We start from the raw sequence: 16881 nt of genomic DNA, 5'->3' as shown, positions 1-16881 counted from the left end.
ATGGCTTGTGTGTAACCAAGGCAGACTAATGCATGCTTATCTCCCAGGATTGAACCTGATTTCATCTGACAATGCAAGGTATCCCCCCACACACTCCATGCCGCCATGATCTGAGGGATGACGTATCAGTCTCTGGGCATAAGGAGGAGCCAGTGGAGGCCCTTGTTCTCTCCAAAAGGAAAATGCTATAGTGGTCATCCATGGAAGAATTTAAGCCTCATTTTCATAGCATGTAATACATGCAGAAGCACATATTTCTCATGATCCTGGGCTAACATTTCCCAACCTCTACTGAATACTAGGCTGTGAGAATTTGAAAGCTTCTTAGAAGGAATTTCAGTGGTCAATTCTGCTCATTATTTATTTATTTATAATTGGCACCAGGAATAGAACCCATGGCTGCTTAACCACTGAGCCACATCCCCAGCCCCTTCTTTTTAAAAATATATACTTTATTTAGAGACAGGGTCTCACTGGGTTGCTTACATCCCTGGATGACATTTTAGAGGAAACAGGTGAGTGACAAGAATGGGACAGGAGGAGAAAATAATATCTCTAGAATGTTTAATGAAACAAATTGAAGGGAAAGGAGAGGAAGCTCAGTTCAGGAAGCTGGACTCGGGGGTATTATCATATGATTCAAGGAGAGAGATATAGGCAGAATGTTAGGAATCCACAGAGAAGGAAGAGATTGTGTCTGGACAAATAGATGTGGCAAGTAGAAGGTCAGAGATAGTGCCTGGGAAAGCAGGGGGTGACAGGTGAAGCTGTGAGTGGTGGGGTGGCAAAGAGGACAGGCAGAATCTCTGGGGACACAGGGCGGTGGGCAGATGTTGAGACGGGAAAACACTGAATGCTTGGGGAAACAGGAAAAAAGACGTCACTGTTAATAAAATAAAAAAATGGGGACAGAATAGATTTAGAAGCTCAGGAAGTCTTGACCTTCAAACTCCTCCTCCATTCCAGAAGATTGCATTCCCCTTTCTGAGCAGAATGCACACTTGGCTTTTTTCTTTTGTTTTTGTGTTTGTTTTAGAAAACTGGTAAAAGTGTTCACTGGTTTTGAAAGAAGATTTATGGCCCATGAATAAGTTTTTCTTGAGTTTCTGGTCACACAGTATTGGTCTCTACTCTTTTCCATTTCCAATGAATATCTAACACTTGGCCTACTAGTGGATACTAAATTTTATAAGCCAATGATTGTGTTTTTACAATGCAAAATTATTAGGGAACTCTACGGGGTGATATATAATTGGTTCTCAAAGGTGCAGCTCATCCCTGCCTTGGTCGGTCGGTTGGTCTATCTGTTTATCTATCTATCTATCTATCTATCTATCTATCTATCTATTTATTTTAAAGGCTGGTGGTGGCTCTACCACTCAGCTACATACTGATAGTGATGGATGGGTAGCATGCAGACGTGATGGATGGGATCATGCAGGTCAGGGAATCATTCTATGAACTTGGTCCACTGTGCAGACCCCCACTTTTCTTTTAGAAAAGTAATTTACCTAGAGCCCTGCCTGGGCCAAGTCAATGTGCTATATTCCATCCCTCAGCCAATAACTTGTGATTTCTGTGAGTAGTGATTTTTTTCTCTGCCAGTGAGAACACAAGTTACCCTGGAGGGGACAAGTTCTGGGACACTTTCACAGACCAGATTCCAGAACTCAAGGAGATGGGATGATTGCTCCTAACCATCAAATATGTAAGAACCATTCCAGGCCAAAGTGACCTAGAGTTGTCCTGGATCTTTGGCATTTCAACTTCCTGTTCCTGTCACTAGTGTGCATCTGCTAACTACTTTTTCAGATACACCCTTCACTCTATCTGGTATTAGTTTATTTAAAGACATAGGGAAGGGAAAGAGGGACACTCTCAAGCTGGAGTGTCATTTCTGAAAGTATGTTGTGCCCCTATTTTCCTACTGGTTCCAGAAAAGTTCCAATGAGAACTGGTCAATGCAGACCAAAGTGACTTAAGAGTTGCATTTATATATTTAGAATATCATCTTAAACTTTTCATAATAAGCTTTTTTCTATTGATTTTTTTTAAAAATACTAAATGACAGAAGAATGCATTACAATTCTTTATTACACATATAAAGCACAATTTTTCATTCCTTATTTGTATTAAAGTATGTTGACACCAATTTGTGTCTTCATACATGTACTTTGGATAATGATGTCCATCACATTCCACCATCCTTGCTAACCCCCTGCCTCCTCCCTTTCCCTTCCTCCCCTATTTCCTATCTAGAATTCATCTATTCCTCTCATGCTCCCCCTCCCTACCCCACTATGAGTCAGCCTCCTTATATCAGAGAAAACATTCAGCATTTGTTTTTGGGGGATTGGCTAACTTCACTTAGCATTATCTTCTCCAACGTCATCAATTTACCTGCAAATACCATGATTTTATTCTATTTTATTGCTGTGTAAAATTCCATTGTTTATATATAATGCATATTTTTTTTATCCATGCATCCACTGAAGGGCATCTAGGTTGGTTCCACAGTTTAGCTGTGAATTGTGCTGCTACAAACATTGCTGTGGCTGTGTCCCTGTAGTGTGCTGTTTTTAAGTCCTTTGTGTATAGACTGAGAATAGGAAGAGCTGGGTCAAATGGTGGTTCCATTCCCAGAGTTCCAAGGAATCTCCATACTGCTTTCCATATTGGCCGCACCAAATTGCAATCCCATCAGCAGTATGTGAGTGTGCCTTTTCCCCGCATCCTTGCCAAAAATTATGGTTGTTTGTTTTCATAATAACTGCCATAATAAAAGTTTTACTACAGTAAAACTCTCTCTCTCACACACACACAGACACACACACACACACAGGTTTTGCTTTGCTGTCTCTGGACAAGACCATGTGGAGTAGGAACCTACACATACAATGTAATCCTACTGCCAGTTAAAAACTAGGAATTGGTCCATGGAAGGCCTCTGGAATCACCCACAGCATCTCCCATAAACTTGAGGAGCAAATGGGGTGTGAGGCCTAGAGATGTCAGAAAAGCCTCACTATTTCCTCCCTCCCTCTTCATAGTGATTTGTGGGCCAATAAATTTTGCTCTTCTTTTGATTACATTTTAGGTAGTATCTATAATCCTTTCTTCCAAGAACACAAGACCCAAGAAACATAACACAACCTCCATATCCCTGGGATCACAACCAGCTATGATGTCAGATCTTTTATTGCTTTACTCATTTACTCACTTCATTTGATCTATTTATTAACATGGGTGGACACCGGCAACTGTTCTAGGTTCTTTTGGAAGGTAACAGTCACATACCCACACACAGCATCCTAAGGGGAGAGTGTTGAAACAGGAATTCTGACCCTTCATTGTTCATGAAGACTCACTCAATATCAGAACTTTGAATATTTTATTTTGAGGCAGGGTCTTGCTAAGAGGCCAACTGTGGCCTCAGACTTGAGATCCTCCTGAAGCAGCCTCCCAAAACTGGTCCCCCAAATAATTGGGCTGCTGTTACTGACAAGCAAAAGTAAAAAACACTGAAATGGGGGCTGGGGCTGGGGCTCAGCCATAGAGCACTCACCTAGCATATGTGAGGCACTGGGTTTCATCCTCAGCACCACAAAAAATAAATGGACAGAATAAAGGTATTGGGTCCGACTGCAATAGAAAAAATATTTTAAAAAATAAACACTGAAAAGGCACCATATCTAGCAATTAGGGAAATGCAAATTAAACTGCACTGAGCTTCTCTTTCACTCCAGTCAGAATGGCAATTATCAAGAATACAGTAACAATAAATTGGTGAGGATGTGGGGGGCAGGGAATGCTCACAACTTGTTGGAGGAACTGCACATTGGTGCAACCCCTCTGGAAAGCAGGATGGAGATTCCTCAAGAAACTAGGACTGGAACCACCATTTGACTCAGTTATCCCACTCCTCAGAATATATCCAGAGGATTTAAAATCAGCATATTACAGGGACACAGCCACATCAATGTTCATGATAGCACAACTCACAATAGCTAAGCTACAAAACCAGCCTAAATGCCCATCAACAGGTGAATAGATAAAGAAATTGTGGTATGTATATACATGGTGGAATATTACTCAGCTTTAAAAAGAAGGATGACTTCATAACACTGGCCAGTAAATGAATGGATCTGGAGATTATCATTCTAAAGTAAAATAAGGCAATCCCCCAAAATCAAAAAGTCACATGTTTTCCCTGACATGTGTTATCTACATCACAAGGAAGGGAGGCAGGCACAAAGAGAGTTCAGTATATTAGACAAAGGGGAACAACAGGAAGGGAGAAGGAAAGACAGTAGCATGAATGGACCATAATGTTCCTATTTAAATATATGAAAATACCCAAGTGAATTCGCCCATCGTGCCCACTCACAAGAATGTGGTCCTAGGGAGAATAAGGTATATTTTATGTTTGGATAATTTTACCAAAATGGACTCTATGGTCATGTAATACTAAGAAGAATGAATAAAATAGAAAAAAAGATAAAAAGTACTGAAAAGGACCATGGGATCAAATTGATAGCATCTTAGCCATATGAGGAAATGTCTTTAGGTACATTCCAAAATTTTCTAAACCGCTCCCCCATTGGATGCTGCCAAACGTGTTGGAACCTGTGGGAAGGTGAAGTTTCAGGGTGCTGCATGGAGAAGAAAGGACCCCCTACCCCCACATTCATCTGCAGGTCCAGGGGTCCCAGGAGGCAGGTAATCTCGAGGCCTCTGCAGTTAACAAAGGCAGAGAAGAGCAGGGTGCATTCGAGTCTATGGAGTTATTTACCAAATTAGGAAAACCTGGAATTGGCTTTCTTGGACTCCCAATCAAACCCAAATTGTTTTTCCTTAAAGAGACAGACCCTTCCCTTGAGCCCCTCTTAAGGAGAAGTCTTCTCTGTATTATGTGACTTTTTGCACCACTGAATTGGGGGGACAAGACACGGAGCTCTCTTTGGAAACACATTGACTTTGTTTACATCAAGACAAGCAGGTAGGGTATGTCTTCTTTGTTTGTTTCTTTTTTCTTGTCAAATGCATTGTATTCAGCTGATACTAAGGATGCACACCTGGGCAGGGGGTCTCTGGTTTTAGGAGGAGGCAGGATCCCATTGCCAGGGACTGGCAGGAACCAGAGAGAGCACCCAGGGTGGCTGTTATCATGTGGCCACCGCAGGTATTTCTCTCAAAAAGAAAGAAAAAAAAAGTGGCACATGCCTGTCATTGCAGCAGCTGGGGAGACTGCGGCAGGAGGATGGCAAATTCAAAGCCAGCTTCAGCAAAAGCAAGTGCTTAGAAACTCAGTGAGAACCTGTCTCTAAATAAAATTCAAACTATGGCTGGGGAAGGGGCTCAGAGCTCGAGTCCTCTGAATTCAACCCCTAGTGACCAGAGAGCAAGGGAGCCCCAGTGCATCTGGGGTTTTCCCAGGTCTGAGCTCTATGGGTCTCTTCTGTGCTGATTTCCTTACTCTGCCTCAGCCTCAATGTGGGCTGGAAATAGAGATTCAACTTGGCAGGAGGAAAATCAGCTCTAATGCTGCCAACTGTGTGGTAGCCTCCTCCATGGCGCCTGCCAGGCCCCCAGTGAGCCTCCACCAGCGCTGGCCATGATGCACTGGTTAGTTCCCAAGGGGCGAAAGGCCAGTTCTTCTTGGAGAAATTTGCACAGATGAACAGAGGACAAGTCAGCCCCAGAAAGAAGCTCTGGGTGGTCTTATTATAGGTGGAAGCCCAGGTGGTGAAACTTTCAAGAAATGACTTCAATTTCCTAACATCAAAACCCAACAGAACTTAGAATTCTGGTCACCCTAACCCTGATGCAATGCCCAGACCTCAAAAGGAAAATAAAAAAAATAAAAAAAAAAACCTGCACCAAAACCCTGCCATTCTTGTTTCCTCCTTGCCTGGAGCAGATATCCCCCCACCCCCCCGTCACTCAAAAAGTAGGGTAGCTGGGCTCAGGCTGGGGAGAGAGGAGACTGACTGACGTCCTGACCAATCAGAAGCCCCGGTGCGGTGCTGAGGGGTTTCCAGTCCTGGGCGCAACCAGCGATCAGGGGGCAGGCTTCTGCGCTCAGGATGGGATTTATTTCTCCTGGGTCCATGGTTCCAGGATTCCTGCAGTTGGACTCCAGGCTTGCCTCCGTGCCTGGGATCCCAGATGGCTCTGCCATGCAGGGGATGAAGGTTCCCAGGGCAGGCTTGGCTGCTGGGCACCAGGAAGTGGTGAGTGTGCAGTGGCACCTGGTGCCTGGAGAGGGAGGCTTGGGAGGGAGGCGGGGCAAGGAGGCCGTCAGGCAGGACAGGCTGTGGCAGGAACCTGAGCTGGCAGACCCTGACTCCAGGCGCTCTCTGTGTCCACAGGCCTGAGCCCATTGGGGACAGCACCACTCAGTCCCCCTGGCCAGCCAGGTGGGGAGCGTGACAGTGGAGGAGACCTCTTGTAGCCTCCCCATCCCCTGGCACAGCCTCAGCCCCTGTTCTAGTCCTTATCTGGCACGTGAGTTCCTCCGCCTGCTGTCTTCCCAGGCTGTGGTGATTGAAGGTGGGACCACTAGAAGAATCCAATCTCCAAGCTGGGCGATGGAGCACACCTGTCATCCTAGCGGCTGGGGCGCGGGGGGCGGGGGAGTGATGCAGGAGTATTGCAAGGCTAAGGCCAGCCTTGGCAATTTGGCCAGGCACTTAGAGACTCAGGGATACCCTGCCTCGAAATAAAATACACAATAGGACTGGGGATGGGGATCAGTGGTTGAGTGCCCCTGAGTTCAATGCCAGGTACCCACCCCCGCTAAAAAACGCAAATCTCCAAACCCCATTTTCCTGCAGGAGGGGAGCTGCGGTGAACAGGGACCTCGCTTATTCCTGAGCTAGTTTTGTGGAGTTTATTCGTTTTTTGTTTTGGTTTGTTTTGTAGTTAACTGAAGGGTGCTTTACCACTCAGCCATGTCCCTGGTAGTTTTTAGTGGACTTTGTTGAGTCGTGATTCCTTGATGATAATTGTAAAAGTACAGCTTCACAATGCACATATTAGGTAATGACGTTTTTTTGCTCTTATTTTTTTTTCTCTTATAATTCAAAAGTTTCTTGGTTAAGTTTACATATTTTTAACTTTGTGAATGAATTTTAGGACTGGATGCTTCCATTTAGAATAAAGCATGATGGATTGTTGTATTAGTGCATTATAGTTATACATAATACCACATGCATATGGCACCCGTGTAAAACTTACCCATGGTATTTTATACTATTTTTAAGCTGAATGTACCGTAACTATTAATGTATTATCTTGGTCCTATGAACTGATTGCAGTAAGTCCCTGCGGTGGGGGGCTACCATGTGTCATTAATGGTGAAACATTTTCCACAAATAGTTAAGAAGCACTTAAACCCCTTGAGTTTATTAGAATTCTTTTGTTTCCTATCTTCATTGATACTATTTAATTTTCTCTAATAGCGTTTTAGTTTACATTTATTGGGTTTCTAAAGATGTTGGATTATTTTTATTCTTATTATTAAACAAATGGGTATCTCCTGTACAAATTGGCAGCTCAAGTCTCCTCCCTGAATTTCTTCTGTGGTGGATTTCAGGGTGTCATGACCATGAAAATCACAACTCCGTGGGCCCTTTTCCTACCCAAGGGGGCTGGGTCTGCAGCCCCTGAGCTTTTCTTTTTTTTTTTTTGAGGGGACATTGGGGGCATCGTTTATTGAACACAGAGATCCTTTACCACAGAACTATATCCCTCGTACTTTTTATTATTCATCTTGAGACAGATGCTGAGTTTGGCCTTGAACTTGTGCCTCAGCCTCCCGAGTGGCTGGAATTACAGGTGTGACCCTCCTGCCTAGGTCCCCCTGAATGTTCTAAATGTAATGGAAGCAAAATATCAGATCCAGAACCCCATCTGCCAGATGAAAACTGTACACTTGTATCAATAAATTCCTCAAATTCAAGTCCCCTGTACCAATTTCAAGTAAAAATATGTGTGTGCATGTGTATTCTCCCTTTCTCTCCCAGGCCAGACACCTTGTCAGAATGTCTTAAAGATGAGTGTCCTCCTTTTGGACTGCATGTCCTAGGGGTCTCATGCCCTCTCTGAGATTTTCCTGGTCCTGTTTTGGCTCTGCCTGACATGAGGATCCCACACCTGGCACATCTGAGGTCTCCTGAGTGTCTGGTAAATCTCAGCCACCTGCTGAGCTATGAGCAGGTGCATTGAGGAGAAGTAGTTTATCAGGGGAGTAGGTGATGGCCCTGCAGCTGGGAGGAGTCTCCTTATCCAGAAGCCACTTCAGAAGTTCCCTCATCCTGGCTCCTGTGGTTACTGGAACAGCGATGGGCATGCAGCCATTTATTAACACATTGGTTCAAGTTCCTTTGGAAATGCATCCAGAGTGGTTGTTACTCTGTTAGCTTTTAAAGAACTCCATGCTATTTTTAAAAATGGCTGAGATAAGCTTATATTCTAGCCCCGTGTGAATGGGTCTCTTTCTCCATATCCATGTCATTGGAGGACTAGTTCCTTAGCCTGTTTGATAGGAGCCTTTCTCACACCTGGGCTCAGGCTGCAGAAACTCTCTTACTAAGCTGGGGACTGAATTCCTGCAGTTGGTTAGAACTGAGGTTGCCTGTGCTCACTGCAAGAAGGTGGTGTGAGCCTATTCTAAAAGAAACAGGGGGCTGTGGTTTTAATCATTTTTCTTCATTCCTGTGTGTGGGGCGATCATAGTCCATGGAAGTGCTTGCAGCCAATGTGAAGCTCCTCCTTTGTGATCTTGGGAGATAAGTACATGCACAGTTACCATTGCTCCCAAAGCTTGGTGGTTTAGGATGGAGTCCATAGAATGGGAAAAAAAAATGTTGGGACTCTGAGTGCCTGGATATACTCCTTCCAGAAAGAACTGGTCAGGCCTGAAGTTATTACTGAGGTAGGTGGGAGAGGGCTCAGGCAGGGCTGCCAGAGTGGACTGCATTTGTTCTGTCTACCCTTAGGGACTGGCTAGGGAGGAGCTCGACTGTTAGCAACCACAGTTTGCAGATTATGCTGGCAAATCCCTTCTAGGGATAAATTGGGACCCTTGATCTCACTCCCCTTCTGCCCTGGTCCCTTGGATATAACTCATGACCCATCACAGCCATAGAAAACCACCCCTTTTCTCTCATCCTGATAATTGTGTATATCCAGCTCTTTCTTCTATGAGCACCAGATAAATTGTGTTTCCAGCTACAAGTCATTTAGTGTCCAATGTGCTCCATTTGTGACCCCAAATAGTCTGCCTCTTCTCTGGATTGGGGTATTCTGTCCAAATTATGTGGCAAATTGCTCAAGGCAGGACTAATGCCCACATGTCCCCCAACTTTGCCTGCCCTTTGGATGGTAGATATTTTCTCAGTGGTCCAATGCATAGGTCTCTCAATCCATGTATAACTTTATTTAAGAGAAACTCAAAAGAGAAGTAGGTATTTATTTGGTGTATCCATGTGTGAAGAGAATCCAGGAGCCTCCTATTCTGGTATAATTTTGCAAAATAATCCTATACAATATGTGCTTCTTTGGGGTGCTGGAGTATAATCCAGTACCACGCACATCCTGCACCCAAGCCGTACCAGTGCTCTGCATCTCCAGTTCCCACACCTCCCTTCATGCTGCGTTGTCTTGTTCATTCACATCAAGTCCTCTGCTGGAGATGGTTGCATTTATCTAGGCCTTTTCATTGCACTTCATAATAAAATTGATATTTCCATACATATGGAGTCATCTATGAAATTTCTGCATTGTGAATTTTTTTGGTCCTCAAATTACTGCCATATGATAATTTTATAGCATGCATTAGTCCCTGGTAATGATAGCTCCTGCTTTTGCTCTTAGAGTTCAGAATTCTTGACTAATTTTATTCAATTTAACCTTCCAGGAGACTTTTCAAACTGTTTGCTTTGGTCCCTTCTTCAATGAAATGGAAATCATGCTGAAATTTTGATGGGGTGTTATCTGTTGGGGTTTAAGTGTGCAGAGTTTAGCTCCCTCAGGCCTGACATTTTGCAAGAGCTGTGGCTGTGATTTAGGTCAGCTGAGGCAAACCTCAGCTAGGAGGAGGAAAAGTTCTCTTCCCCTTATCGCAAGTCACAAGTTCTGCATGGTTTGGCCAAGAGGAAGAAGCTTCCTGCATAATTATCCTGGGAACAGTACATTCTGAAGAAACAAATGCATCCCCAGAGGACTAGATAATGTCTACAAAGAACTTTAGGAGGGTGCTTATCAAACAAACAGGAACAATTTGAATCTAGCTCTGTGTATCCACTGAGGCATGATATTTGGACAATGTGGGTAAAGTGTTATTGAAGAATTGCTTGCTTTGTTAGAAGAAGTGTATAAAAGGAACTTGCAAATAAACTTCAGCATGCAGTTGCGATTGCTGCCTTGGCTCTGCATCCCCTGTGTCCCGGTTATTTCGTGACCCTTACCCAGGGACCCGAACGCTCTAGACGTTCACAATTGGCACCCGAACAGGGACCCTGTTGGATTGTCAGGAAGGGTAAGTTATTTTTCTTTATATTACAGGGTGATGGGACAATCTTCATCTTCTCCTTTTTTACGTATTCTTAGGCATTCACTTGATGTCTATGGTATTAACATTTCCCATTCTGATATAGAGATGTGTCTTAAGGTGGTCAGGGAATGGAATCCCTGGTTCCCGGAGGAAGGATCTATGGATGTAGATAATTGGAAACGGGTCCATCACAATGTTGAAAAGGCCATGAGGCAAGGTGAAAAAATTCCAATTCGGTTTTGGTCTATCTGGTCTATTTTATATACAATGTTTAAAGCTATGGAGGAAGAAAGATTAATTGGCAACTTACAAAAGGAGTTAGCTCCCTCTATTTTAGATCTCCCTCTGGATGTTAGTGAAAAAGAAGAGGTAGTAAAAGATACGCAACAATTGACTCATAATTCTTCACAAAATTCTGCTGATTTAATTGGTACTGCTACGGAAAAGAAAACGAAAGTAAAAACGATGATTGATGATCGCTCCATTTCGGAGCAATTCAAACTTGTTATGGAGGAGGTTTTGGGACGTCTTAATAAATTAAAAGCTAAAATGGACCCTAAGCCTTTATCGGGAACCAGGCCCTCTGCCCCTCCGGCCACCAATCCTTTTTTGGCAGCTTCTTTAAAGGCTGTCCAGGAAATGGACTCAGAACCTTCTGACGATGAGGATGAAACTCCTTTCTTTGCTTTTCCTATAATCAGGCCTGATCCAGTTAATGGAATGGCACATCCACCTCAGTATGAGGGGATTGATATTGATCATATTAGCAGATTAAAAAAGGCAGTGACAATGTACGGACCTCAATCTCATTATGTAAAAGCATTGCTTAATGCTTTTGCTACTCATTACAATAATTTTGCTCCTGAGGATTGGAAGATTGTGAGCCATGCTCTTCTACAGGAACCTGAATATCTTCAATGGCACATGTGGTTTTTAGAAGGATGTGCCACTAAGGCTAGAGAAAATGGTAACAGTCAAAACCCTGTTATTTGTGCCATAGGATACCCTATGTTATCTGGCACTGGTATGTATGATGACATTCAACATCAAATTAATATTCCTCCTGAGATTCATGAGCAATTGAAGGAAATAGCTTTAGAAGCTTGGGACAAAATTAGACCTACTGGAGAACATTATGGCTCATGGACAAAAGTTTCACAAAAACCCAATGAACCTTATGTAGAATTTTTGTCTAGATTAAAATTGACAATTGAACGAACCGTGGTAGGAGAGGCTGCCAGGCAACAATTACTACGCTTGCTGGCTTATGAAAATGCTAATGAAGATTGTAAACGAGCCATTTTACCGATTAAAGATACAGGAGATATTCATACATACTTAAAGGTGTGCAAAGATATAACATCAGAATCGAGAAAGATGCAATTATTTGCTGAAACCATGGCCTCTACATGGCATACTTTGCAGAATACTAATCGAAATTTGGCTAACATGAAGTGTTTTGGGTGTGGCCAGACTGGACATCTGAGGAAAAATTGTAAGCGAAAGAATGATAAGGAAACTAGGGGGCCCAGAATATGTCCTAAATGCAAAAAGGGTAAACATTGGGCTCGAGAATGTAGAACGAAAAATGCAGCCACTCTTGCAGTTCAGGGAAACGGTCCATCGGGCTGGACCCCAGGCCCTGGACAAATAAACGGGGGCAACCCACAATCTTTTCCCTACAACCCGCAACCCAACATAGTGCTGCCGTGGACATCCCAGCCTTAAGTGATTTTGATCTCCAGGGTGGTGCTATGCCTAAAAGAATACCTACAGGAATATTTGGGCCACTACCTCCAGGGACTTTCGCTTTGCTCACAGGACGATCCAGCCTTAATGCTAAAGGTATTACTGTCCATTTAGGCATTATTGATGCAGACTATGAAGGAGAAATTCAGATTTTAATGTCTTCTCTTGCTGATGTTCATTTTTCCAAAGGAGAAAGAATTGCCCAACTTCTCTTATTACCTTATCTCCCTATAGGGGATTCCTCTAATCAGAGGCAGGGCGGATTTGGCAGTACTGACACACAAAGTGTTTTTTGGGCCACGCAAATTACTAAAATGCAACCCCTGATAAAAGTAAAGCTAGGGACTAAAATGACTAGTGCTTTAATTGATACAGGATCTGATATTACTATAATAAAAACTCAAGATTGGCCATCTAATTTTCAGTATCAAATTATACCCTGTCACATTAAGGGAGTTAGCTCAGCTCCCGTCCAAAGTATTGGCCAAGCTTTAAACCATATAACTATTCAATCAGAGGATGGACAAATAGCTGTATTAAAACCCTACATTCTAGAAGTTCCTCTTAATATAATCGGAAGGGATATTTTAGAACAATGGGGAGCTTATATTCAATTTTAACCAATTCTAGATGGAGCCACTGAGAATTATGTGGAAATCCGAGGACCCTTTATGGATTGAACAATGGCCCTTAACAAAAGAAAAGTTAGATGCTGCTCACCTGTTGATCAAGGAACAATTGCAACAAGGTCATATTGAATTTTCTACATCCCCATGGAACTCACCTATATTTGTCATAAAAAAAAAAAGTCTGGTAAATGGAGATTATTGACTGATTTAAGGGAAGTGAATAATTACATGTACCCCATGGGGGCTTTACAACCTGGAATCCCCTCTCCCGCTATGTTACCAAAAGATTGACATATTGTAGTTATTGATTTACAGGATTGTTTCTTTACTATTCCTTTTCATCCTGTTGATCGTAAGCGTTTTGCTTTTTCTTTACCGCAAATTAATCATAAAGGACCTCATCTTAGGTATCAATGGAAAGTGTTACCCCAAGGAATGATGAATTCCCCTATGATATGTCAAATTTATGTCAATGCAGCATTAAAACCTATCCGTAAAAATTGGCCTCAGGTATATATTTCTCATTATATGGGTGATATTCTCTTTTCAGGACCTGATAAATGGGAACTTGATGACTTATTACAAAAATTGCCAATTTATTTTCAACCTTATGGGTTACTAATTGCCCCTGAAAAGATACAGAAGGAGGATGTCATCAATTACTTGGGATATACAGTTACTAGACAAAAGATAATTCCTCAAAAATTATCAATTAGGAGAGATAATTTAAAAACACTTAATGATTTTCAAAAATTATTAGGGGATATTAATTGGTTACTACCTTCTTTGGGGATACCTACTTATCAATTAAGTCATCTGTTTTCATTGTTACAAGGAGATTCTGCACTTAATAGCTCTCGTATAATTACTAAAGAAGCCTCTGATGAATTGACCTTTGTAGAACAACGCATTAAAAATGCATTCCTTCAGAGAATAGATCTACAAGCCCCTATTTCTCTTTATATCTTAAATACATTTCAATATCCTACTGCAGTTCTGGGACAGCATGAGCTTCCTTTAGAATGGATTTATACAAAACATAGATTCTCCAAAAATATTATGCCATATGCTGACCAGATTGCATTATTAATTGAACAAGGAAGACAGAGAAGTATAACTTTGATGGGCAATGACATTTCTCACATAATTACCCCATTACCTAAAGACCAATGGACTTACTTGGTACAAATGACTGAAATGCTACAAATAGCGTTGGCAGAATATACTGGAGGTATTTCCTATCATTTCCCCAAGGGCAAATTATGGGACATGTTAAAACATCAACAATTTGTAATCAATAATATTATTAGTGAATATCCTTTAGACAATGTTGTTACTGTGTTTACTGATGGATCAAAAACTAAAAGTGCTTATTGGACAGAGAATCAATATTGGGTTCAAATAACAAACTATCAATCTGTTCAACAAAATGAATTATTTGCAGTCATTCAAGTTTTAAATGATTTTGATAATCAAGACATTAATATTCTTACTGACTCTGCATACACGATGGGAGTAGTTAAAAATATATTTACTGCAGTAGCTTGTTCTAATAAACCTACTCTACAAAATCTTTTTCATACTTTACAAAAACTTTTACAAGCTCATAATGCTCACATATTTATAGATCATATTAGATCACACTCTAAATTACCAGGATTTTTGACATGTGGTAATGCTCAGGTAGACAAATTAGTGATGTTCAAAACTCCTCAAGAAGAACATAATCTGTTTCATTCTAATGCCGGACATTTACACATTAAATATAAGATTCCATATAAACAAGCAAAACAAATTATTAAAAATTGCCCAGTTTGTTGACCTTTACATCTTAGGATTGTACCTTCTGGAGTAAATCCTAGAGGGATTCAACCTAATGAATTATGGCAAATGGATGTTACACATGTTCCCTTGTTTGGAGGTTATTCTTGTGTTCATGTTACTATTGACACATACTCTAAATTTTTGTGGGCTACTGCTCAAATTGGAGAAACCACCCGTCATGTTATTCAACATTTAGTGGAAACATTTGCTATTATGGGAATTCCCGCTATGATTAAAACTGATAATGGTCCAGCTTATACTAGTAAAAATTTTAAAGATTTTTGCAAATTATATGATATTGTTCATCTAACTGGAATAGAATATAATCCACAAGGATAAGCTTTAGTAGAACGTGTACATGCTACGCTTAAAACACAAATTAAAAAATTAAAAAGGAGGAAAATGACAGATTTAAATATGCACTTGTTTAGACATTTACAAAATCAACCTAAAGCATTGTTACATTAAGCCTTATTTATTTTAAATTTTCTTAATCTTCCACAAGGAGAAATATTGACAAGAGCAGAACGACATTTTGAGCAAAAAACCTTAGAAACAGTTCATGAACCAATTTGGATAAAAATTGCAGCAGATGCTGAATGGCAGCCAGGGCTTTTACTTTATAGAGGAAAGGGTTATGCTTATGTTTCAACAGAAAATGGACACCTGCAGTGGCTCCCAGGGCGGTGGATCCACACCCGTCACAATCAGAATGGCACCAAGGGGGGCACCCTATCCACTACCCCAGCTGAGGAATCAAGATCCTGAGCTTGATGTTTCAGTGGCAGCAATGGCGCATCTTCATCTTGGGGCCCAACATCATCGATGTCTTAATTTTTCTCCCTTACCTATGTGGGGTCAAATTAAAAAGCTGAGTAGGGAAGGGCAGAAGGTGCTGCAACGAACAGGGAAGAATTGCACCCCAGAAAATTTATTTCTGGCTATGTGTGCATTATTGACAGTGTCTTCTGCTTCTGAGGTACAAAATAATAATACTCACTATTGGGCCTATATTCCCAATCCACCTTTGCTGGAACCTGTTACTTGGGGTGACATGGATATTACCTTATATACTTCTGCTCTTTTATCTCCCCCTTGGAACAATTTAACATATATGAATATTAATGATGGAACACCATTTAATTTTACTTATAAGAATAATAACAGTAAACCTATATGCTTGGGTGTTCCTCCTTGCTTGAAATTAGATTGGCAACATTGGATACTAGTTGGAAATTGGAGTAATAATTCTTGAACACGTTTACAACGGTTGTCTGCATGGTCCATCAATATGACCTGGGATAATATAACTGAACAAAAATATCCTATGTTCCCTGAGTGCCCCGATTTTACTTATCAGGACTTAAGATACTCCCCTTTCATATGGCAGGAATGTTTAGGCAAATTTGGGAAGATATTTCAGAATATTATCATGTGGGGTCCTTACGGGATGTTCTTAAAAAATTGTTCAGAATGGAATATTACTGCTTGTGATTTATCTTCTACATACAGAATCCCGCCGAAAGAGAGATGGAATGAAACCATTTGTAACGACAAATTGATGGCCTGGGGTGATGGCAGAATTGCTGATCCACGCTTGGCTTCAGTGCAGTACCCTCATCATTTACAAACACATTTATGGAAAATTGCTGCTGCAACTAAACCTGTAACTTTGACTAATGGCTCTTTCTCTGGGACTAGTCAATCAGCTGCTTCTTATAATTTTACTGTATTTAAAGAATATAATATAACCACATGTGTGCCCATGCCATACCTGTTCTTAATTGAAAATGTTACTTTTGATGAGGGAATTTTATGCTTTAATTGTAAATTGTATACCTGTATTAATACATCTGTTTCTATTCCTCCTGGTTATTCCATTATGCTGTTACAACAGCGCTCTCACATTTGGCTTCCTGTAAATTTGCAAAGACCATGGTCCCAAGATCCTGTAAATACTTTGGTGTTGGAATTTTTTAGACAATTGTTAAAACGTACTAAACGGTTTGTGGGAGTTGTTGTTGCTGTAATTCTAAGTCTTATTGCAGTGACTACAGTTGCTACAGTTTCAGGGATAGCTTTACATACTTCTTTACAAACAAAACAGTTTGTTGAGGAATG

The sequence above is a fragment of the Marmota monax genome, unplaced genomic scaffold (genome assembly GCF_021218885.2).
Source record: "Marmota monax isolate L192 unplaced genomic scaffold, Marmota_monax_Labrador192_F-V1.1 WCK01_AAM20220418_F8-fsc00044, whole genome shotgun sequence".
Classification (NCBI taxonomy): domain Eukaryota; kingdom Metazoa; phylum Chordata; class Mammalia; order Rodentia; family Sciuridae; genus Marmota; species Marmota monax.
The sequence above is the reverse complement of the archived record's forward strand: the minus strand, read 5'-3'. Positions refer to the sequence as shown.